The 26,680-nt window shown below is 36.9% G+C and overlaps 1 protein-coding gene and 1 long non-coding RNA gene across 2 annotated transcripts in view; both read left to right on the top strand.

Annotated features, from left to right (window-relative positions):
- The window catches only part of LOC124409672 (dual specificity protein phosphatase 10), an 87,224-nt gene that overhangs the window by 4,321 nt on the left and 56,223 nt on the right, over positions 1 to 26,680 (top strand). The gene's annotated exons all lie outside the window — the stretch shown is intronic.
- On the top strand, positions 714 to 19,654 carry LOC124409678. The gene is made up of 3 exons (XR_006929530.1): positions 714 to 726; positions 11,517 to 11,520; positions 19,092 to 19,654. It is a non-coding gene; the product is annotated as an uncharacterized LOC124409678 (long non-coding RNA).

The following is a 26,680-nucleotide window of genomic DNA, read 5'->3' as shown; positions in this document are numbered from 1 at the left end:
CGAATATCTTATGCGTAGAATTGAAAAATGTGGAACGTTCAAGCACGGAAAATTGAAAAAATAGAAAGTCGAAATACTGAGTTACGAAGTATATAAAGGTCGGAACATGGAACAGAGAAATTGGGAATTTGTATACGATTCTATATGATCGAGAGAAATTTTTACGATTCTACAGTTTGGCTGTAGGATAATTTTTTACTTCTCCGTAGTTCGATGTTAAAGATTTTAAATTTTGTAAATTGAGTTTTCGCTGCTTTAAGAATTTAATGTTGTGGCCCTTCGATGTTTTAATTTTTCCATATTTTTACTCTCACCCTTTGTCTTTTTTCGAGGTTTCCGCGACCTCCGCATTGCGACCCTTTCGAATCGCGGTTACGTTTTTTGTCTGGGAATAAAGAAACCACTTTAGGAATCCTCGATTTCTTTTGCAACAACGTGTCAATTTTTGTTTCGAAAACATGGACGGAAAGTTTAGGGAATTTTTATATTCACTCTGTTTTGTATCAAGGTTAACACATTCGTCAAACTTATTACAGATTTACTTTAAGGAGGTGGGTTTTGACTCATCTTATTACCAGATGATCGAACGTCGATGTAGCATATCAGTCATTCGACTAAACAAACATTGCCATAATACAGAAAGAAATCTGGCGTACTTTAACCTGGTGAAAAAAAAAACAACTGTAATTTTTTTTTATTAAAAAATTTATGTTTTCAGACGTTGTGGTTGTAATATTTCAACTAGTTTCGACGCGTTTGAAATTCCGTGGCACATTCTGAATTGAAATTTGATAGCTTGTTTGAAACAATACATTCTTGAAATAAAGAACATTTTAAATCCATGAAAATCGAATTAGCACAATTAATTACAACGAACTGATATGAATCGATTGATTTCCAAGTGATAATTCTAATTGTTTCGCGAGTATTGAGAGAATAGAAAAATGGAACGTGTAACAGGTGTGAAGGAGATAATAATCTGTTCTCGTTGTTAAAAAGCATTTATTTATAGATACCCAGATGGATCATTATTTCACGAAATCGTTTTCTTGTCAATCATAAGGTTATATGTATTTGTTATTGTTTCATTTTATTCGGATAGTGACTTTTTTTTCTACACATAATGAGATAATGTGACCATCGTTTTCGGTATTATCTCTCAAATAATCGATTCCACGAGATTAAAAGTAAGTAACGTGATTGACACACGAGGTCAAGTTTTTCTCAAGTTAAATCTAGACTCTCTTTTTTTTGACCGCCGAGAAGTTATATTAGGAAAAATAATTTAACTGGTCATATTTAATAGGCCATTAGTACATATTGATTGTTTACCGTTAATAGATGAACTTTCGACGTTGAGTCGACGTGATTTTGCGTTGAATCATTACATTGATTACACGAGATACATAATCGTTCACAAGATAAAACAAAAAAAAAAAAAAAAAAAAAACCATGAGTCAGAAATGAGCGTAGCGTTCAACGTATTTTTATTTATCTATTTAACCTAAGTAAATTTACTCATGACTGTTCCTAAGATTTTACCTGCAATTAGTCTTGCTTTTTCTTCACATTTGGAAAGCATCAAATCGAATATATTTGAGATTTTCCGATCAATTCTTTATCGGAAAAATTTAAAAGCACTGCTTTCATTGCACAAGCCAGTCAGACACGATAAATCTATCGACGATCACTATATAACGATCACCGGGTGAGTCAATTCGTGACGTCACAACGAAACCGCTTTCTATCTGTTTTATTATATCGAACTGTGGCATACGTAACGCGTTCACAAAGAGATGGGTTCACATATGCAGGGATACCTATCAACATTCCCTGAATCTATTGTTCACTTTTTAAATTTCGTTTCACTCTTCAGAAGAGTTGTTTTTTCGTTTTTTCATTTTTTCATTTCTTTTTGTCACCAAAAAATTTGTGCAGAAATAAGTATATACGGATTACCCGTAAGATTTTAAGGACAGACATATTTTCGAACAAAGCCAAAGATATTCTTATCCGTCAACTCATTCGAGCCTTATATGTTTTAAATAATTTAATTTTTATTTTATAAAAATCTGGAACCTTGTCGACAATTCAATGAACTTATAACATATGAAAAGTGAATGTTCTTATTGCTGCACATTCTTTGATATTTGGTAATACAATCGCTGGCTGAATTATCTGTAATAAACAAGACAGATATTTGCGAGATAAAAAAAAATTATCAATATCAACTACATCTGTTTGTGTGATCGCATTTATTACCAAAAAAACCATATATTTGGTAATGCATACACGTCCTAAATCGATCAAGATTAAAAAAAAAAGGTTGAAAGTACTTCACAAACATTTCTCGGCCATTGTCTGAGTGACGCACGCCGTTCGATTTTGTAGGTCGTCGGTGCAATTATCTTATTCTATAATACACTAGCTACGCCCTACTTGTGTGCCATATGTACACGAAGTTTTCATTTTTTATAAACTGTGCAAATTTCTCGTCGATCTCTTTGATACTTTTCAAAATTTTCCGGATTCATTATTTTTTTATTATTACAATTTTTAAACCTGAAGGTTTTGAAAAAACCGAAATTGATCGAGTTGTGTTTCCGAAATTCACAACTTATGTGATCGACTTCACACATGGTTTTTCACTGAAATTTAATTCAAATCAAATTTAGTATTATACGTAGTATACAGTTTAAAATCTACGTGATAATCGTTTAGAAATTAAAAACATTCGTGATCTTGCAATCGGAAGTGACAAAAGCTTGAAAAATTTCACGGACCATCTAAACTAAACGTTCTATTTTCACCCCAAAATTTATCAGAATTGGTCAAGTCATTCTGCCGGAATTCATCATACAACGTTATATTTATACACACATAAACGCAATATGTATAAAACAATTATACGAGTGATGAAACAAGTTTGCAAGTCGAATAGAATATTTTTCACGGAAGTGCCAATGTTCGTGATGACAACTGTAATTGGCACTCCGCTAGTCGCGATCGTACCTAATTAGTTTTCACCATTGTTTGCTATAAACAGCCTGAGGATGACTTGAGGAATTCAAGCCGCGGTTCAAACTGCGTTAGAAAGTCCGTGTTCTAGGAAACTAGTCAAATTTTGTCTTCAAGTACTAGGAACCCAGAAAAAATAAATAAAATATGTAAATAATGAAAAACGAGTTACAGCAAATTTTCCACCGATCATCCAATTTGAAGATTAAATATTTATTTTCACATATGTACGAATTAGTTTCATTTATTCAAATAATCGTTCTCTTTGTTTCTCAATTTTCTTGCGTAGGCGTTTTCTTATTCATCACCGTCCTCAAAGGAATTGTCACGTGGGTTTTCCCTATTCGATGTCAATTCGATTTCTCAATCTCTAAAGCAAATATTTATACATCTATATAAAACCGTCATTCTCCGTTCCACATAATTTAAATTTTCGAGTAAAGAAAAATTCTAAAAATATATGTATAGGATTTATATGTGGGTGCAATATTTACAAATTTCTGCAATGTAAACTATGAGAAAAAAGATGACGCGGTGCGCAGATCGCTTCGCAAATTCTATCGTCGCAAAGCTTGCAGACAAAACCGCGTGCGATATTATGCGGAAACGTCATCCGTTGTGCAGTGTTTACATTTCAAGAGCCAATTCCCATGACAAGTGCGCGCCTTAGAACTGTAGTCTAATCCGCACGAGAAAATCCAACCTGCCAACTGATGTGAGCTATTTCAGATCTCTTAAGCCTGTGAAGCTGGCGTGCGTTTTTCGTTTTTTCTTCTTTTTTTTAAAACTATTTTCAACGAATTCTGCATGTGTAACCTTGACGAAAAGAAATTTGCAAAGAAATTTAACATTATTTAAATTATAGACTATTGTTAAAGTTCTTACATTATTTTTTTTCTCGTCTCTTTTTAACATTATTCACGCGTTTTTCTTACACGGTTAGGTTCTCTAATTCTCTTGAAAATTTTTCGTCACCGTAAAAAAGAATTTTCTTTTACTTTTTCTCTTCAATGTTTCTCAGAACTGTTTTTACCGCAGCTGCTTCTTTCAGCGAACATGAAGTTTGTTAACGTAACGCTCTTTGATGTTGGTCCCGTTTTTCGAGGAGGCTTGAACTTGCATGATACAAAATCAAAAAACCTTAGAAATAGAATAATACCGAAATTTCGAAATTGATAAACGAGAATACTAAATTTTCAAGGACCAAGATGACCTCAAGTCTTCGCTTGCGAAAATACAGAAATGACAAAGCAATGTTAAGCAATTGATAAAAGGCTTTTACTCAAATGAATTTTTTCACAAGAATTCTATTCCGAAAATACTGAAGCGAATGGGTGTTTCCTCGAGTACAGGTAAAAAAATTCATCATGGTCGAATTCTGAAATACTTTTTTGAAATCAATGGTTCCGGTTGTAGAGTATGACGTATTATTCCTGCAAGATGTCTTCACAGAGTTAGGCGAGACTTGATTTTGCGAGCCATGCGATGCACGTATTTGAGAGTGACTTAATTGCACGATGAATCATTGAATCAGACTGCTGCCAGTCGTTTCCCACTGCTAATGGCATCGTTTCTGTCTGATGCGGACTGTCACACGCACACATATAGCATCGTACACCATAACCTGATCTTACTACAACCGTCACGAGATAATCGAGGCATTGATCGTCGCTTCCGAAGTAGGTGTACGTATATCGTATGTATGTACAATATGTGATATGTTATGCGAACATATTGTACATACATACATACAACAGCGAGTGTAAGATCGCGTAATCGTAAATTTTCTGAAATTCATGTTCCGCGGTTACATGCGTTCTCTTGAAGTTTTGCAGCCCGAATATATGCGCATATTCTCTGTAACATTCTGCGTCGAATTGGATCAAGGATGTAAAATATGACGTGTCCCGCGACGTATTTGATCGGTAAAAATAGCTCGGACCATGCCGGTCAAATTGTTCGATTCACAGATAGAGATTAGATTTTACATCGAGTGTACACTCGAGTTAAAGAGCTACATTAATGTCGGGGAGGCGAAAAACAGTCGAACAAATCGAATTCTATCGATTAGTAACAGTCAGTATGTCCTGAGAAACGAAAATTGTCGTTTTCACAAACTAAACGTAAGTTGAGAATTGACCTATTTGTAAAGGGTTGCTTTTAAAATATTCCAAAAATTTTATAACCGACGCAAGAATGAGTAAATAAAATTAATCAAGGTTTCAGGTGTCTGTCTAGTTGATTGGTAGACACTGAACTATTGTAACGGACGCAGCTTTCGGTTCTTCGATTACATTTTTTCCCACCGTATACGCGTGTCGTCACTTGAAACCAATAACTATAGACAAATACTTCAATTAATAAATCAGTGCGTGTCTGATTTAACCTGATTTCATACTCCTCCGGATCGCCACTTGGTGTCGCACCAATCCATCATCGTACAATCGAACGATTATTTTATACCTTCTTGTACGTTTGCACGCGGAGTAAAGTAGAATTCAAACTTTCTCCATTCCCTTCATGTGCAGTTTACGAGGTGAACGATAAAAAGTACGTTATACACAATGTTCAATACGAACTATAAATGTCTTAAAAATTCCACCATTTTTTTTATTTTTTTTTTTTTTTTTTGTAATAAAAACGTATTTGGGTTTTCCATTTGATCTGTCGATAGTATTAAGAGATGGGAATACTGAGAATATAAGTTCTGTATAAAATCTTGATATATAACTAATAGTGTGTCAAATTATATAACTTATACCTATAACGTAAATATATCTTGAAATGTGAAATTTTCACTACAAATTTCAATCCACATCTATATGGCACTGAAAACACGGTGAAATACGTAATTTCAAACGAGCACCGAATGAAATTCGAATTGTTGCTCTTCGACCGTCAAAAAATGCACTTAAGCTCCAATTGAATTGAAAAAAAAAATTGGAATGAGTACAAAATCATACAAATGGCGAAAAAAAAATTTAAAAATCTTACACAAACTATTTCCAACAAGGAATTTTTAGCGAACGGGAAGTTATGAGTCAGGCATTGATTGCGAAGAAAGTCGAGATTAGGGTAGGCTCGCTTCGTGTTTACACACCGAGGTGCCATTGTGCGTTTCCGGTTCCGTGGTTGGTAGCAGAGTACTCGCTTACGTTTACAAAATTATTATGAACTCATTGTGAACAGCGATACGAGTTATAAATGTGAGCTGTTTAAACGATACGAGCGATATGATACGGAGGCGTGGGCGGTGCTGCTATCGGGGCTTCGGCTTCGGTGACGTCATCAGCAAGCTGTAATACTTACTCGCACGCTACGTGAGTGTAGGTGTGGTTTTGCACGTTGAACATGGACGGAATTTGCGATATCGGTAACATTGCTGATTGTAGCGAATTTATCGAAAGCTCGCTTGATTGGAAAGCTCGGCTCTGATTCATCGATTATTATAGCTTCTACAATGCTTTTTAATTCGCAAAAATTGAGAACTTTTTTACACAATCTACGAGCGCCCTTGATGATGGGAATCGCAAGATTTACAGCAAGAAATTACAAAACTTAATATGTGTGGAGAAACTTTTAAATCAATCGACATAAATTTGAACTAAAAATTGGAAAAGAATTACAAGGAAACTTGCGAAAGGGCAATTGGCCTGATCATTTGTAAAAATTTCCTCAAAAATTTTCGGAAACAAGGAACAATAACATGTATTTTCGTTGTGATCGAAGTTTGTACTCAATGAAGTCTTAAAAAAAATTGTCAAATTTATAAGAAGTGTGAAAATATTTTTTCCTCAACTCTTGATGATCCTCCCTGATATCTCAGAAATTTTCGTCAACTATTTAATCAAGAAACTATTGCGATTCAACTGATATACATTATGAACTTATTTCACGTACTAAACGATGGAATTGATGATGAATAATTACATCACCAATCATCGATCATCAATTATAAAATTAAGCATAATGTATAATGCCACATCCTAAGCTATGCAAATTCTGCGAGCAAGTCACTGGATTTTTGTTTTTGTGGTTATAGATGAATATTTTTTTTTAAACAATACAGCAACTTTTCGTCAAACAGTGTTTCGAAACTTGTACGACCATGAATCGCGAATATATCTGCGGCAGCATCTAATCAATTACATTTTTTTCGTTTTCTTTTTTTTTTTTTTTTTTGGCCTCGGAATATCAAAGACTTATCAATCCCATTAGTCACATGAAGATGACACAGTATTCAAATGATTACACACACAGAGAAATGATTTGTTGACTTTACCAAATATGGCTATGAGACAGAAGTAATGTTATCGTTGGCTTTTGTTGTTTTTTTTTTCCTCAATCCAAAAGAGTATAGGTATCATTTAATTCTTTAACCAGAAAAGGGAACCTTAAGAATACTTGAAAAATCCGTTTACTTGAATTAAAAAAAATTTTGTCTAATACTTGACCGCCAAATTTGGCCATGTGAATCCGATTTTCCTTTCTTTCATTTTTTCGCTAGCGTAATTGACTAAAGTTTGAAATTTCTGCGCGATGATTTGCTCCTCGTTTCGTAACTATAATCTTAATTTTTATTGATATTGCAGGTTTTACCAGGAATTTTATGGAATGAATGAATATCGATGTAGATGGAGTGACTATTATTCTTAGAAATGAAATGAGAGAGTTTCATGAATCTGTGAAAATCAGGAGCAAAATATCATTAGTGTAGTGAGGTGCTAATTTTTAAATATCATTACTATTCACTGTTAATCCACGATTGATTGACCGATTAATTCATTACTCGACTGTCTAAAGATCGATACCTAATCAAATTATTTCTGTTTTAACAATAAAAATTTCACGATCAACCGCAAAGTATCATGTGGTAAAAAAAAATTGAAAATTGAATCGTCATCGCGGTAACTTTCGTAGAAGACGGTAAACAGAAGATACTTAAAAGAGAAGAAAAAACCAGAATAATACATTAGATCGACACTAATTTTTGCTGCATTTGTATCGATGTAGAGGAAGTAAAATTCAATGGAAGTGGTAGTGGTGCAGTCTTATCTGGATAATAACAATTATAATTTACTCGATTAATTTTATCTGAAAACATTGTTGTAACCTCTAGACAGTACCATATTGTAACCGCAAATTCCGCTCATGATCAGTTGGTAAATGATTATGAATACTTGTGGAATTTCTGCGGAAATGATTCGTGTGAATATAAATCGTAAACGATGGAGTAACTGCGTATAAGTGCAAGTATAATTTTCACGGATAAACGACTCGATCGGCCATCGAAAGAGATGAATCTCGAAGAAGGCTGAGCTCGACGGTATACGTCGGATGCTGGGTGTATAGAGTTTCTATATATAAATGCTTAATAAGTGGGTTGCGAAACGCAACGAAAGTTGTACGTAGCCTACGCGTCTCACGCGTGCTTCCAAGTCACGTAACCATTGGACACGGCCAAGCAGAAAGAGAGCAACAAAAACGAGGAAATGAAAAAAGAAACGCACTCCGTCACCGTGGCAGGTTCTCCTCGGTTATCAGCATAGGTGTTAAATTAAGAATGACGGTCTCTGCCAGCGTCGCGTTGCGTTGCGGTTCGACAGCTGCAGGAATTTCCATCGTTGGTTTATTCGCATTTTTTATTTTCCAAGGAAAATGGCATTGAGCAGTGTCAGAGTTGTGTTGGAAAATTGGCAAAAGTAAGGAAGCTTGATTCCAGGACGAATCACCCGGAAAAGAGAAAAAAAATTGTTTAAAAAACCTCCAACAGTGTTATCGGCGCAAATGATGGTGAACACGAATAAAGCAACATCACTACCGCAATTCAACAGAAGCAAACTTGAGCACATTCGAAAAACTCAAGCTATAGGACATCAAAAATTTGAGAAAACGGTTCGGAGTTTTGACCATTCGGAACTTCGACATTCGATGTGACGGTCATTCTGAACTTTCATCCCTTCATCATTGGATCATCCGTGATAGATGGAAGCGAAAAAGAGATAATGACCAAAAAACACTAAAAAAAATTCAAACATAATCGAAACGACCTTCCTCCATTTTGACTTTTAAATATCTCAACTTTTTATATTAAGTATAAAATGCTATGGTACAGATTTTACGTTTTCAAAAATTTTATATTGCAACCCTTTTATTTTCAAATCCTTTCAAATTTTAAATCCCGTCCCAAATTCCGGTTACAATTATGATTTCGGTAAGGCCGTTAGCGTAGCTCGGAATTGTGAGTGATACGTCTGGTGAATTGGCAATTCGCCAATACTTACCGAATCGGGATATGAAAATCTTGGCATGTTTAAGGCGTCTTGCACAATTCATCAGCCACGTTACCCACAATTCCCGAATCTGTCTTGCACAGCCACTCCGTAATCATAATTATACCAACTTTTTTCGTGAATTGTGAATAAGAACCCCCCCACCCCCGCCCCTGCACTATCCAAACTTTTGTCCAAAACTTGCCCGACGTCGGACTTAAGTCATAAGTTGCGTGATTGAGAAGATTAAAAGTGAAAATTGGGAAGTAAATAATTTCATGAAGGTGGCAGCAAACGTTAAACTGAACACAAATGGCGCATCTCATCTACTTCCGGAGGCAACCGTAACGTCGACGAGACTTAGCGGCGCTCCGAGTCTAGCAGGAGGCCAGGAGTCCAGGACGAATCAGGAAGCGGATTGCTGCGTCGAAACGACGAGACGGCGACTAGTTGTTCCGTGTTTATCGGGAGGCGGGATGAAGCGTTGCTCGCGTGTGTACGAGATGATGTCATGATGTCAGCGTCTATCTTTGGCCGAGAGTGGATGACCACACAAGACGCACACGCGCGTCTGCAGCAGCTTATAACTCCTAACGTAGGTGTGTGTGTGTGTGTAAATTGTGGCGATATTGCCAATGCGAAAAGCGATTCTGCCGCCACACACGCTTAAGATGCATAAGATGCATGATGCCAACGCTCTCAAGATAAGAAAATAAAACCGAAAGCAAAACAGAACTCTCCTTCATAGGTTTCAATCAGAAGAAAATGACGTCGAAGGTTCGTAAGCTTTAGAGAGTTCTTTCGCGAGTAAATTCCACTAAAAATTAATTAATTGAATGTTTTCTAACGCCGAAACTAGTTCTCTAAATTATTAGACATTTAAAAAAAAAGTTTTTCATACTTGTTATACTTGCTGTGATTTTATTGAGAGATTTATCACCACTTGGTAGTGATTCATTTTTTAACGTCATTTGAATTAATTTTCTCGACTGAATAATGTTGAGTCCTTGGTCGGAGACATTTTCGAGTGCCTGCGTTAGTAATAATGATAATAATCAGCATGACTATCAACGTTAAGGTTAAATTTTTTTTTCAACCAACTAAATTATAGAAGCAAACGTATTTCACGGGTGATGAACCACCTTGAGGGGATTCGTTGATCGAATATCAATTCTTTTCATTAATTTTATAACGATACAGCTTTACGTACAGCAAGTACGTAAACTTTAAAGATCTCTTTAAGAATACAACAATCGAAAACACCCTCGAAAACACCGGTATGTATAAATAATAGCTCACATATCGATGCCCCGTTTCAATTCACTCTCAAAATAATGGTTAAAAATTTAGTCGATTTGTTCGATTTTACTCTACACTGATTTATTTTATTCGGGATACGATTTTCTACAATTTCACTACCAACAAAATATTCTTTTTCCATCATGCTGGTATTGTTAAATATTTAATTTTACAACAGTGCATCGACATTGATTACGATTAACGAACGGCAATATCGAGTTAACCAATGAAAAAAAATCTGTTGGAATGGTTTTATGAAATATAATCTTCTCAATGAAACTTACCATGTTAGATCGAAATCTAGGAAATCTATTAGATTTTCGACAATTCTAAAGCGGTTTAAATTAAGTATCGATATCTTAGCTTTTGTTTATCGATTCCAGAATTTTATATTTTGGCATATTTTCAAAGCAGTCTTCGTGGTACGAGAGTATAACAATTTGATGAATACTCCATGTATGATCGACTATCTTGCAATAAAATTGTTTGAAAGAATCCCTTTTTTGGGCGAAGCAACCTCCTTACAGTGCCTGCAATCAGGACCGTCTGTCGCTCTCAGGAAGCCGATATTATTATACGAGATAGCGACTAACGGAATAGATAGGGACGCTGGTTCCTTGTTACAGCGACGAGACCAGTAGTCCGCTCCGGATAGCAAAGCGTCCGGATATCCGGTTTACTGGCTCGAATTGTACATCGAAACGACGTGGGTTCAGGGTGAGGCGGTGTTATTTATATTTCAATTTATTTTCAAACTTTTTTCTTTCAAGCTCACGAAGAGACGGGAGATACAAAGTTTAACGTCAATGTCAGAGCGATTGCGGTGTCTCGATTTTTGATCAGCTTGCGTTTCGCATTTGAGATAACTTTGATAAATTTCGAGAGGATTATCGTCTTCTCGAGTAAATACTCGACGAAAAAAATCAGCTCTGTGAATAAAATTTCAGACTTTCGAAATTTCATTTCAATTTCATTTTAAACAAAATGACTGAACGGTTTTTGGAATGTTTCTAGTCGGTCCGATCTTTTCTCTGATTTCAAAATTGTTGAGAGTCTCTGAATTCTTAGAAAAAGAAATGTCTCGTGAACCGAGAAAACGTTGACGAAAAATATTCAACTCCCAAAACATCTCACTGTTGAGAGAAGGAATTTGAAATCGGCGAAACAACTGGCCGCTTTTTTATGAGAATCGTGGTACCAAAGGTAACATAATTTCATGGTGGTTTTATCTTTTCGTCCAAGGAGATTTTCGGTACTGAAACCAGACGAACGCTAATCTATCCACTTTTCAAAAATCATCTTTATTTTCTGTGATAAGTACAGACAAGCTGAATTGAATTTTAAAAAGTGAATTGAAAATATTAAGGTCTTTCGATAAAGAATCTTTCTCACAATTGTGTTTGTTTTATTAATTGTTTTCAACCGATTACTGAGTAAAATTTCAGTTTTCTAAATACGACAATTACGAACTAATATAAATTCAGAAAAACAACTCGTTCAACTACTGAGAAAAAATTCCATAAACTATCTATCATAATATCAGCCTTGTTAATATTACGTAACCGCATCAATTGTAAATTCTATAAGTGTGAAAGTATGAGTTGTAGCTTAAAAGATACTCCACTGTTTGATCAATGGAATAATTGTGATCCCAAAATAATGTAGCATTTTGAAATTGGTGCACAAGAAATTCTGGTTTCCATAAATAAAAATAATAGCCAGTCAGTTTGAGAGATTAAAATTTCTAATCAGCTCACATTTTCTGAAAAAATACGATTAACAGTTACGTATACATATATTCCTGGTACATAGTTACCAGATGATTTAACACGCCATCTCATACTCAAGGTTATCAATTTAGTAGTCCGAGATAAGCCCGAACGTATTGCGTTAGGCAATGAAAAAAAATTATAGAAAGGAATAAAACTTTACACAACTCGACGCACGATAGGTCAAGTGATTATTTTATATTTTGACTAGCGACATACGTGACATGCCGAGCGCCATGTACCTACGAAGCATAATGAAGCAGCGAAGGAAGTAACAAATCATCGCGGCTATTCAACCTTTCCAGTGTCAGGAATTCTCTTTCTATTTCTTCCGCCGGCGCTATTGGACGTCACTGTGTGTCTATGTATACTTGTAATAATGGTCTAATCTCACCGTATACGAGGGACATACCTGGGAATCGCCGTAGTATAGTAACAAACCACACGCCGCTACTTAATATACTACGAACATCCGACCACGAGGTCGTCCGAAGGACGCCCCTAATGTTTACTAATATATTATAGTACAAACAGATTCATGCGCAGCATTATCATCGCGACTTTGCAATGAATTATGACAATCTTTTTTTTTTTATGTTACCGAAAAAAAATTCACGAGGTTGAAATTAATAACGTTAACGTAACGATTCATTTGGGAAATAATTACTAATTTATAATCTTAAAAGGAATCCGAAGAAGTTAATTATATAAATATCTTTTGGTGTGTCGTAGTTATCCGAATTCCATACAACCCCAGGGTTGTAAAATCACGTATGGAACAAATGTAACGCACGCTGCGGTTTCTTTAGAGTCAGGAATACCTGAAGCCTTGTCCAAAATGTCCGAACGGTCTTGAATTAGTGATGGAAGTTCGATTTTTAGATTATTCTCTCTTTCTCAACGAAAAAAAGATTCAAACCTGAATAAAGTATTAGCATTCATGACTTTTGGGACGTTCGAAGTGAAGAGAAAAAAAATTGCACGATGTTTCAGAGGATTTAAGAAGAATCAAATTTTTCATTCAATCACCTAATTGAACAGGGTGAAACTCGATTTAATCCCATTTCTTTCTCAGTCCCCAATTTTGAGGAGATTATAACACCTCGATTGTGATTTTAGCCTGCATACGGGAGACAAAATCAACCCAACCTTGACCACATTGCAAATAAAATTAAAAAATTCACGCATATATGTAACTGGAATGAAATTTTTTTCTTCTCTTGATGATGAATTTTTGAGAACTTGATAATGTACATAAAGCGTTACTTTGTCAAAGTGTATCGAGAGTTCTAAAAGTGACGCGAGCTCACCGCTGATCAATATTGACAATGACTGCAGTATTTGTCACGCGATTCGTCAATCAAAGCGCATGCAACGTTGAGGGATGTAGCCCAAGGTAATTGCGAGTGACGATTCGTCATCGTGAAAATGAAAACTTTAACTGCACAGCATTTATATACTCTTGGCAGCAATTCGCACATGTGTGATAACCCATTTTACTGCAGAGCTGCTATCAATACTTCTCTTGCACCATTTGAGTCAGACAATCGTGTTGTATTTGAATTCAGACTTCAATTAAATTTGTACGGTATCAGAGATTTGATCGTAACAAGTCAGAAACGATCGTCGAATCAAGTTCACGAGGATAAATTTTATTCAAAGTTTTTATTTTAATTTCTCCGAAGATTACGATCTTCGTATTTCTAGATCTTTCTTTTTCTACCAAGATTTTTCAATCTTACGCAAAAATTTTTAATAAAATTTATCAAATCGTCATTTCAACATTGAGACGAGAATAATCTGCGCATTAAACGCTTGATAACCTGAAGTGAAAACACAAAATTTTTACACCAAGATTTTCCGCGATTACAAATCTGCGACAGGCCGATAAGATAGACGGATTATTGCTCCTCGGCGTATGCATGCAGAGACACAACAAAATGAATCGTTTGTTGCCTCCACCCCCGGATTGTCGCGAAGGTTGAAAATCCTGCCCGAAATATGGAGTGCTTTATATTTTTCAGGCATTATTTAAACCCGTTCAACAGCACCCACGTAAATGAAGACGATACACGATTTCATTCACCCACGCGTGAAGTTTGTATTCAAGTGAACGTTTTTGACGAATAGGAAAAGAAGAAAAAAAAAGCAGAACACTGATTCTCGAACTGCGCGGAAGATATTTTTTTCGATGACACGATCAGCGTTGTAAAAATTATAATTATACTTCGAACTTATCCCAGGTTGCATAAACGCGTTTACATTATACACGAAGCGGCGGAATTGTTTGGGTGGGGATGAAATTTAATCCTTATCTCTGGAATGATAAAAAGACTCTTATTACGCCGGTGAGTCAGAGTAACGACTCTCTCGAGGCAAGAACAAGCTGTTCCAACAAAACATGCAAACAGTCAAACAAACGTCTACGACGCCACGTATGCCTTGGAATGACGGAGAAGCAACGGCCACACAAAGACAGAAGTCATACGCATGTACCAAGTTTTTTCTTCTTTTCCTTTTTTTCTTCATAGATAATCGTTGAGGAAATAACTAAAAAAATCATTTTTCAACGTCGAGACGATCGCGGATCGATAGAAATTTATACAACGATGCGTCAAGTGTAGGTATATATCCAATATGCACTCGTCTGTGTTCGTCTGTGTGAAATCGGAAAATCGGTGTTGGTCGGTAAATAATAAATCTTCCAAGAGATGGAAAACGTCGTGATCAGCATAAAAAAATGAGTATCGTAATAAATTGTTTGACGAGCACAGACTCGGCACATACGAGTATTCCGCTGCATCTCACCGAAACGAGAAAGACTTGACACTTTCTGATCCAATTCACCTGTCGACACCTTCATCGTATTCGAATTTCGAATTCCAAACGCGATTGCAAATTGCAGTCAAGTTATCCACTTATCTATACTATATTCTATCCATTCTTCCATCTATCTATCTATATGTATATATATATATGGCATTAGTTCATCAGTGACAATAGCAATGAACAAATACACGTCTCGTTGTCAGGCTCGACTAATCGCTCGCGATAAGAGCAACGCGAAAACGAAGGCAGAACTTTTGCTCGAGCACCGGGCATAATTATAATTAATGATCATACAGCAAAAGATGTTTGAACGAACGTGCGAGAGTCGAATGCAAAGGATGAAGAAATTTCTGTCGCGATGGATGTTTGTGCGATTATCGACGTTCAAGCGATGTAAAATTGTATGTAAAAGTAAGAAAATTGCATCATGATAATACCGAATTATTTTGGTCCATCATCTTCAATGACTTATCGAAAACTGGGATGGAATAAGGGAATGAAATTATATTTAAAAAAGTGATAATTCTGTCATTTTCAAGCATCACTTGCAGAAACCAATGCTGCTGCTGAAAATGGCGCGTTGCAAAAAATTCTCACGTGTCAATAATGAGAGGATTTCTTTAGAAATGTCTCCAACGTTCGAACAATCACATATCCAATACTAGAGTGGCCGATTACTTGCACTCGACGTTGAGATTTGGCATTGAGCTGGAGCGTTATGCTGCAGAGCTACCATAGGGATATAAATTTCAATCACGATGACTCAGTATATCGCGATTATTTCTCTCTCGGCGAATTTAAATAATCTGAACTGCACTCGATGTGTGCTTATAATAGCGTCACTACCTACACCAAACCGAAGAGCAAATGGAAAGCGTGGTGTACAGCGTACATATACATCAAAGCAGCGATAGTGTAAGTTGACAAGCTGCGATGGAAATATACAAACTGGCAGTTATAATTTCAGCTCAAATAAATTTCAGATAAGAATGTATATCCATATGTAGACACGTGCATGCGAGCCTAGAACGTGTCTTCGTGTGTATTTCTCCACTGACACAGAGTCAACAGCGAAGAACCGCCACTGTAATAATCAAGAAGGTTCTAACTTGGTGCTAACCAACTGGCGATGCTCGTGTCTACAGCAGACACAGGTACGAAAGTGCAGAGTATCGACGGTGACAATCGTGGAAATGAACTTTACGTTATACTGCGGAAAAGGACTTGATGAGTCACAATCTGATGGTTCATTTTACTCGTGAACGCGAAGTCACTTTTTGACGTGAACTAAGCAGGATCATAGTGTGAACTCCTTTTGTAATATAAGGTAACAAAATTAATGATTTCGAAATCGGCGAAATGGTGGTTTGATGAAGAATTTCATGTCACGATCAGCTGCTTTTCTGACTTTCAGCAAAGAATATCATTTCGACAGTCCCCGATACTTATGCGAAACGTGAATTCAGAAACGGTTATTTCAATCTTCTTAATTTTAGCTTAAACGTGACTAACATTCCGCGTAAGCTGTATCGATATACATTGAATCGACGAGCCAGTTGCACGGAGACAAAGCAATGATTCGGAGCCGTACTTTGATCACGTATGATTGTAGATACGCTTTTGTATGCTACAGATAAACTATCTCTCGTGGTAAAGAATGATACAGAAACGAACCGATGAATGAATGAATGAATGAACGAAAGAATGAATGAACGAACGGATGAATGAATGAATGGAAAGGGGCGAATGAACTGAGTTACAACCGGATACGCTAATTCGTGAGGGAATTACTCAGAATTTTTTTCGTTCCATTGATGAGACGCGAGTTGCCGACGCTGTGCAAGCGAGGAACGGCGCCTGATGACAAACAATGTAATCCACTGTTCTGCGCATCGTATTAATAAATTCTGAAAGTTGGAGGAAATAAAAAACCAGATGTCACCTTGCGATTAAAGACCATGGATAGAACAAGACTATAATTTAAGTCGATTTGCGCCGGTTTTCAATTAATCGGTTCGATAAACAGTAACTATAGTTGAAAATAGGAACGTTGAAGTCCAAGTGAAGAAGACAAACTCCGATTTTTAATTCAGATTCAGATAAAAGTTCAGAAAATATCAGATGAACAACCTTCGTTCATACAGTTTTCATGTATCCATATCATACGATGTATAATATGCGTAGGTATTTGGTACATTGATGTAGAAAATTAAACAATCATAAGGTAACAGCGCTGCAATTCATCAATCAATCTCACAGTTGATAAAAATCTCTCAAGATAAGCATGAGTATCACTTAAAATCTATTTGTTTGTTGTAGCAGAATGAAACAGAGGGAAAATTATTAATTCGAATTGTATAGCTGACCGTATATACATTTGGTTTTCAAAAACATTTTTTTCGGTCCACACAATTTCGCACTCCACTAACAAAGAGAATGAAGCTTCTTTAATCATCGAGCATCATTCGTAACCATTCAAAGTCGCAGATTTTGTCGCGAATTTCTTTAGGAACAAAATTTGCTCTATATTATAAAAGTTGGTCAAACGATACGATTTTTCGGTTGTAGAAATGATTCAATAATACGATCCCTTCATAGTCATTATTATTTTTTTTTCTGTAACCAGGTAATACTGTTTCTAATAAATTGAATTCGATTAAGTTCAGTTGCACTTTCAAACGTTTCGTAGACCATATTTCTGTCGTGACAGATCTTTAACTGGAATGTACTTCTGGTACATCTTCGATTCGTGAGATATTCCTACACGTTTACGAAAATTGCATTCAATTTTTTGTCACAGAGAATTTGGACAGACACACCGTATTTGATTATTTTAATAAATACGTTCCCGAATCCAGTTTCAGTATTTGATTAGATTTCTTTTTGAATCTAGTTTCATTATTTGACTTGATTTGGTTTTTAAAAATTCGAATTATTTGAATTTTGACGTAGCCACCTTTGATTCCACTATTTCAGTTAGTACTTTCAAAATAGGATACGAAAATGGAGAATTCTAAATTTCAGCTATATATAATATATAATTTGAATATTTGATTCGATTTTCAACTCGAGTTTCACCATTCAATTAAATTTTTCTATCAAGTTCAACTATTCAATTCGAATCCTTTTTTAAATCGAGCTTCGCTTTTTGACTTCATTCAATTTTTGAATCCAGTTTTACTATTCGATTATATTTTCGAATCGAGTTTTACTATTCAATTCGTTTCATTTTTTTACACGCGTTTCATCATTCGATTGGGTTCTCCAACCGAGTTTACTCTCATTCGATTAAATTCGATTTTCCAAATCTAGTTCTACAGTTCGATTCCCCGCCTTTCAAACGACTCTACCATTCGACTTGATTCGATCTTTCAATCCAGACCAAATTTTCGATTAAAATTTCACTATTCGCTACGATTCAACTGTTGAACCAAGTTTTACTATTTGATCCGATTCTATTCAATCCAACGTGTCCATCACCCACAAACCCCAGTCCGCACGATAATCCAAATCCTTCGAGAAGAATTCTATCCATGTCGAATGTACCTGCAAACTATGATCTAGGATAGCAGCTGATCGCGATTGCCTCGGCGACGTTTCAGCTTCGGTCGGTCGGTCGGTCGGTCGAACGCTGCGAGAATGAGTCACCCATCCGAAGCGTCTTGACTCGGTGGAAGGTGCGGCGAAGGGGGCGGTGGCACCGGTGCACGTAGCGTACTCTCAGCGCCGTTCTCCGGGCAGGCATCGCGTCGTAAGCGGTCGTAAGCAAGCGCGGCGAGCAGCGGAGGGCGTCAGGCGTCGAGTCGCGTCGCGTCGCTTCGCGTCGTCGTTCTCCTCGTTCTCCTCGTTCTCCTCGTCGCGGCCCTGGCGTCCGCGTGAATCGGCCTGCCCTCGTAGAGGCCAGTCGGAACCCGGCAGCCAAGAGGACCGGTCGCCCGCGCACCTTGCCAGCGCTTTAGTCGCAGCGACTCCTCTTCCGCGTCGGCCTGATACGCGCCGGAAACGCGCCCCGGCTCGGCGGCAACCCGGCACGCAGGGTGCCCCGAAGGCACCGAGATCTCGAAAAGCCTGAACGTCCGCGCCGACGGCGAAGATGACGATGACCCGTTGCTCAGAGGGCCGGGCGGAGGGATTTACGCCCCGGAAACCCGAACCGTCGTCATGATCACCGCCGAGGGGTGTGGAACAAGTGCTTAATTCTTCGTCCTTCGCTTGCGACGCGACGTTGACATGCTCGATTAAAAGCTTACTTATTGTTAGCGCGCTTCTCGCTGCAGGAAATTACGACTACGGAACGCCGGCGGCGATCCTCATTCGATTATCAAAAGTTTTTACGATAGTCAAGTTTTCATTATACACTTTGTACGCAGTGTACGCGTGTGTGTTGGAACGTGGCGTTAAATTGCGTGACGCATACTTGACGTATTAAATACACGCATCGTCGGCGGAATATCGCGTGGATTTACCGTAAACGTTGCATCGTCGTTGTTTCGACGACTCCCGTTGAACCGTTAGAAATTGTCTCTTCCGGTGAACTGCTTCCGAACCGATCATCATCTCTACCAGCCTCGAATATACCTCAAGGAGTTACTCGCGTCATCGACGTGCTTCAACGCGTGTGTATTACATACGTATACACCATACGCACGCAACGTTCGGACGACGAACCGGTCGTCAACTCTTTGGAATTACTTAAGGGAAAGGTAGGTGAACGCGAGTTGATGCCAACAGTGGAGATTCTTTTTCCTGCACGCCTCCTCGTTAGATTCGAACGATGAGCTGCTGTTAGATTCGTTATCCGCGTCCTAGCGCCACTCCCTCGCATAACATTCCGGATTCCTATTTCGGAGATCATGCAGACTATCGGGCCTTACATCCTTAGATGTGAACCAATTGTCAGAACGAATCGCATCGTTGAGCCTCTAACCAAGGATTAATTGAACTTGGTGAAAAATTACAATGAGACCAGTTGACGAAACAAACCGGTAATCATTTGCCGACGACGATGGATTCGTCAACTTGCTTACCGGTGTACCTGATACCCATATCAATGGTGGTAGATTCTGCCTTTGCGATACACGCTCCAATTAAGTTTAATTCGATTTTTTACAACGTACCGTTAGGCAGAAATTCCGGTCAATTCGGATGATTCGTTACAGGTACACTGATGTACAAGTTTGCGAGCATGAAGTTAATTCATTATAGATGGAAGAAGATTTTGCCAAGTGGAGAAATCGCTGAGCACCGGATCTACCTCCGTACTCTTTATCATAACGTCTGTAAACAGGCCTGTTAACAGTCTGTAACTGCACGGACAATAGTCGTGTATACAAGTTTTTATAACTGCAGTATTAGAGGAAAGAAAATGAGAATGAGAAAAATCGCTAAATAAATCGGCGTTAGCACAACTTGAAAAAAAGAATTCCAACTAAACTGTATAATTATAATTTATAAAATTTCAATGGAGTATATTTCCGAGTTAAATAAGCCGAAGAACGCGTGAAACGATCGTTCTGAAAGTGGTATAATACAAGCTCCGTTTTCGGTTGATAAAAACGGACGTGCAGCTGTTATGAGAATACGAGATAACGTAATCTATTTTCCTGAAGAAGTACGCGTCGCGTCGTGTGGCGGTTCTGATTTTCATTCCGTCGTTACGTTAGTAGACCATTTTTCGAACTCGGGACCTTCGGAGCGGATTTTAAACCGGAAATGAAATCTCAATTTCTTGCTAATCGGACAATTCGGCATCGATTCACTCTGTTAGAGAACCTAAAATGTTCATCGCGTATTTTTCCATCTTTTAACAAATGTTTGACAAATTTCAAATAAACATTCATCCCGATAGAAACGATATATATTCGACAATCTATGAAATGATTTGTTGTTTCAATGATTAGGGTTACGTTAGGTTAGATTGGCTGACAATGAGACGGAAGTATGTGGAAACAGCATCTGTATCTCGTTGTATACAACATACATATACGCAACGTATATTATATACATTTGTAAATATTCAGCAAAGTTTTCGCTCTCTGGACAGACAAAAGCGATTTAGTTTGATTGTTTATTTTTGATTACATATTCGTTTTTTCTTCTTATATATTCTTATTTCTGTTTCTTTTTTTTTTACATTTTATTTATACAATATCTTTGTGATGTATTTATTTACGAATCCTTTTTCCCTTTTTCTTATATTTTCTTTCCGCGAATACGTAAGCAAATTCTTTCCTTTCAACTTGTTGTAAATCAAAGACACTGTTCGGTGCGGTATTTTTTATTATCAAGATGAAAATTCCGTAGGCATAATATCGCGATGCTATAATCATGATTTCACTTTCAGGCCTTCGGGATGTATAAATTTAGATTCTTGTGTCATAGCCACATTTAAATTTCCCGCATTATAAGCTGATAAGATAATAATTAAATCCATACGAAAAGACACACGATCAGACACTGTGTATAATATAAGATCATTTAATTTAAACCGGTTCTCAAGGTTGGAAATCAAAACATTTGCTGTTCATTTCGATCGTCGCAATTGTTCGAATAAGATTATCTGCATATTCGATTATCGAACTAACGTCACGATGAAAATTGTTTGTTAACACGGATAGTCAGTCGAATCGCAAAACAAATAGCAGTACCACTTCATTTTTTTTTTTTTAGAGTCTTTATTTTTAAGTGGCATATGTTCGTGCTACGAGTTCATTGCATAATATTGATGGAAAGTAAACGTGACGATGCAATATGTTGATTGGCATTGACGAGTCGAGATTTTCTTTCTCTTTTTTTTTCTTCAACGTGAATGAGGAACTATAGTCAGAATTGCACGAATCGCCATCTTAAAACCTTGGGACAGCTGGTCGTGACGTTAAATCCCAATAACGATTTATTATTATTAATTGACATTCAATAGCTCAAATCAAACTTCATTGCGCGTCTGAACTTTGATTCTCATATAAATTGCTAGTCCTTTTCTTTAACCTATAGTAAATTGTCGATTCGAAGACTAAAGCGATTAAAACTTAATCAGATATTTTTTGGCTCGGGATAAAGTCATTGGGAGTGGAATCTAAGGCTGAACTTGATTTGTGTATATAACAACTTTACTTTTCCGCGAAAATCTTTTCATCTACCAAACACTTGATTTCAGTCACTAATCACGGTCTAATTTTTCATTCTTGAAAATTGCAAATCCTGTTTAACCCTTGAAAACCATAAAAAAAATAGGAATCGATGCTCAAACTCAATAAACATTATATTACACGGTTCGCGTTTTCTATCAATATAGTAACTTATTGACAGTGGAAGCTGGTGAAGTCAGTATTACGCAAGCAATAGATATGAAGTTCAAGTTCGTGACGTTAATACAACAAATTGCAAAACAAAATAGAATTACGTCAAGAATTGAAAGCTTAGGAAATGATAAAATGGAAGTAAATTGCTACTTACAATCAGATGTTTGATGTTGTACTAATTTTTTCTTCGTTATCATCCCGTCAGTTGAACTCACTGAAAGTTATGTTCACATATTTTATTAGGTTCACGTTTACACTTTACTTATTTCACACTTATTTACGTCACACTTTATTTATTTGTCCGATTTGATGCTTTCTCAGTGCGAAATGTTTTACCGTCTCACAAAAGGACGAAAACAGTGAAAAGAATTATCTTCGCACTTCGAGTTTTCTAGTTTTCGCGGTTAATTTTTTTCTTCTAAAATCTCAAAAGTTTAAAATTTCTGCACCCAACACGTTAGTAGGAGACAAACCAGCTTGAAGTTTTAAATCGAAAATAATAAACCTTGCTTAAAAGCTATCCCAAAGGACTCTAGGGTGAACTTGACGCTAAATGTTGTATTCATTGGTCTTTTCCTATGATCAGTACTTAGAATGAGCAAGAACTTGGATTTTGATCAAGCTTTTTGGATCGGAACATCAGCAAAAAAACAGCAACCGGAGATTTTGAATACATTCATTTCTATTTGTTTCGAGATATTTCATTCGGCAGGTGCGACAAAACCGTGATCAGGAAGTGGGTTAACCAAAAACCGGTACTTTTCATTAATTTCATTACGAGGCGGTCGTACGTTAAGTATTTGTGAAATTATTTTATTAGTAAGTTAATACGAAGTTCTCGTTAAAGATACAGAACTCATTTCGAATCATTGAAACGTTGTTAAAAATATAGTAAATTCGTTCAATTTCACCCTACGATGATGGTTCATTTTATCTAAAAGACTAGTTTCTTAAAATTCACAAATATAGATTTTCTTTCTTTTCAATCGTCAATTCAATATTGCCGTAAAAATTAAACACTCAAATAAATTCCTAGAAAATAGTCTTCCAAAAAAAGCGAGCAATCTTAGAATCAAATCTAAACCGACGATAAATCACGAGGTTGAAGTTAGTAACGTTACCACGAGGAAACATAGTATAGAAAAAAATTTTGAAGGAACTAAAGTTTCAAAATATCGGCCTGTTCTGTTGTATAACGATTTACCAAATTTCATACAATTCAGAAATCGCGAACTAGCGCATTTCCCTCGGCAGAATCATAACGATAACGTTACCAACTTCAACATGCCAAAGAATCGACGTTAAAACTCTTCGATCATAATCCCCCTTTCTTCCACTTTCATATTTTCAAATCGATCTCATCAAATAATTCTACGATTACTAAATGCTCGAGTGCCTCGCAATCAAACGAATTAGGAGTGCCGATCCCACCAACCAACATCCCCAACGACCGGCCACATGTCGTATATCAACCCTCGCCTTTCGGGGTTGTCGGACTTGGGACGACCGGAGGTGGAGAAGAGGGCGTCACCTGAACTCCCGAGCAGGTGCTCGAGGTACCTACACCTGTCCGACCGTCGGGTCTTCGACTCGACCGAGAATCCCCGTAGACGTTGCGTTGCGTTGCGTTGCGTTGTGTTGCACGCCTGACGCTCCGGGACGGAATTCTTCTCCGTTTACTCACCCAGCGGGAGAATCATTGGGTTGAAAGAGTCGCGCTGCTCCGAGTTGAGAGCGAGTTGTGTGAGTCGACTCGTACGTAGAAGATCGGTGCGCGCGCATCACGTGACGTAGGTGACGAGTTATCGAGAGACTCCTTCGGGCGTCTTCGGCTCTCTTCGGGGCGCCTCGGTACTCGGAGAACCTGCGAACTCTTTCAACTCCAGGTTCGGACCTTCTAATATTAGTAATTGACTCACTCCGCCGGCCGAAGCGACACGCGCTAATCTCACGGAGAACGTTCCCCTCGAGTCGTCGGATTGTCGGAGATATAGACGAAATTCGTGCACGATAATACGATCGGCATAATTTTATCGAGGAGAATTGAGTCGGGCTGTAAGTGCCATTTTTTTCTCTCTGACGAGTTCGAGCGGTAAATGACTATGCGGCGAGGAAAAAATATTTTCTCTAAGTTTTTTAAATAAAATTTTCGTTGCAGGCCTTTTTCAACTCTCCTTTTCATTTGGAAGAGCGAAATCATGGAGGAGACTTGAAGAAGTTACGATTCTTATAATTGATACGTATAAAATGGGAAACCTGAACTTATCGGGTCTGATTTGTTCTTTTTTTCAAAAAACATATGGTCGTCAGTATTGATGAATGAAAGTACAAAATATCAAATTTCAATTTGATTTTTTAATGTAAATATATATATATTATATATAGTATTGAAGGACCGAAGTCGAGCAGTTCTTGATATTTTATCAATGAAGGTAAAAAATTCAATTCAAAAATAAACACGAAGGTTGAAAATTTGATTCGTCCATTATGAGATTGATTTCACCTCAGCTTTTTTTTACAGCTCTGCAATCGTCTTCGAAATCGGTATACATAAACGATAACTGAAAAATAAGAATGCCTGAAAAATTTACAGTTCACAGTTGTAAAAATAGAAAGTCAGACAACTTCACGCAAACGTAATTTCCTTTTAGATATGAGAAATCTTCGAATACTAATACTTTCGGTTACATGAAATTAAAAAATTTTTGATACATTCTTCTTGGCGCTACTATAAATATGTATAATGGTCAAACACCGTGATATTTCAATATATTTTTTATTTCATTTCATGCTTTGTTACATTAAAACAAGAAATATTCATATCGATCGTCGATTTTATTGTTATTTTGATTTTGTTTCAAGCTTCATTTTTCAAAGATTTTCTCAAATGGCAAATGAGATGGAAAAATAATGTTGTGAAAATCGTACATTCATCGATTCTCATTGCAAAAGAAAAATGAAGAGTCAGAGATGTGTAAAATCAACAAAATTACCGGTTACGTTGGTTAGAATAAGAGATTATTTTGCATCGTTTTTACTTGTAAAATGAGAGAAAAAAGAAGCGAAAAAACGTCATATATTAAACTGTTGTAAACAATATAAGCTACCGAGTGACCGGAATCTAGTTAAAAAGTAGGTCGAAAAAATATAGGAGCATTCCTTGGACTCCGTTCGATGTTTATATGTAAGAAGTTAAACGATTCCATTTGATTCAAGGACACCAGAGTGGAAAAATCAATGGAAAAAATATCCACGCACATCGAGGAAACGAGCCATCGTATTTAAAAAAAAAAATAAAACCATCCTTCATTCTCTTCTTTATTTTTATTCACAAAGCACGCGGGTCTTGGCACTCCAATGATGACAGTTTTTAATTTGAAGCATAACAAATCTTCAGCAAAACTTGATCGATGAAGTGGACGAGCGGCAGTTCTGGCCATGGTTTAAAAATAAGAATACAAACATAGTCACAATAACAATAACAAGAACAATGATAGTAAAATTAATTTAGAACTATCAAAAACGTGTTCCCAATCAGTTATCATGCAATTTTGCATTTTATCTCATGTTTTCTTCGAAAATCACAAGTTCTACTAAAAAAAATGAAAATAGTTGAACAACATATATAATAAATCGCAACTATAAAATTCTCTCTTTGGATGCGATTATGAAATTAAATTGAATCAAGTGGATATCAAGTCTATTTCCGGTAAAGATTATGATACCTAAGCATTGCTATACCTACCTAAAAATTCTCATCCCTAAATAAAGCTCCACAACTTTATCTTGAAATATTCTGCACCGGCGGTCTATCGAGAGTAATGATACGATATTGTCGCGGCCTCCGCAGTTGCGGATAAATAGCCTGTGGAAGTAATTGAATTATACAGTCACCGCCGGAAACAAGGACGATCTACCGAATCCCGCGTAGAATTCATAATGAATAGGAAAAGGAAATCTTCAACGGTCCTCTACCTACTGCAGATGGATTTCGTCATCGGATAATGACTTGGCCTATTACAAATACCGCTCGAATCCTCAAAGCATGCCTGTGACATAACAGAATTCATTTTCAAGTCACTATTAAACCTTCGCCGTATCTCTCGAGCTTTTAATTGTAATCTTAGCATGGATTATTCGTTCATTTCGTCATTCCGATTAGAATTTCTGCCAAAGCGAAAAGGCAGTTTGG

Source organism: Diprion similis, chromosome 8, assembly GCF_021155765.1.
Source record: "Diprion similis isolate iyDipSimi1 chromosome 8, iyDipSimi1.1, whole genome shotgun sequence".
Classification (NCBI taxonomy): domain Eukaryota; kingdom Metazoa; phylum Arthropoda; class Insecta; order Hymenoptera; family Diprionidae; genus Diprion; species Diprion similis.
Note: the sequence above shows the minus strand (reverse complement) of the source record. Positions and strands in the feature narration are given on the sequence as shown.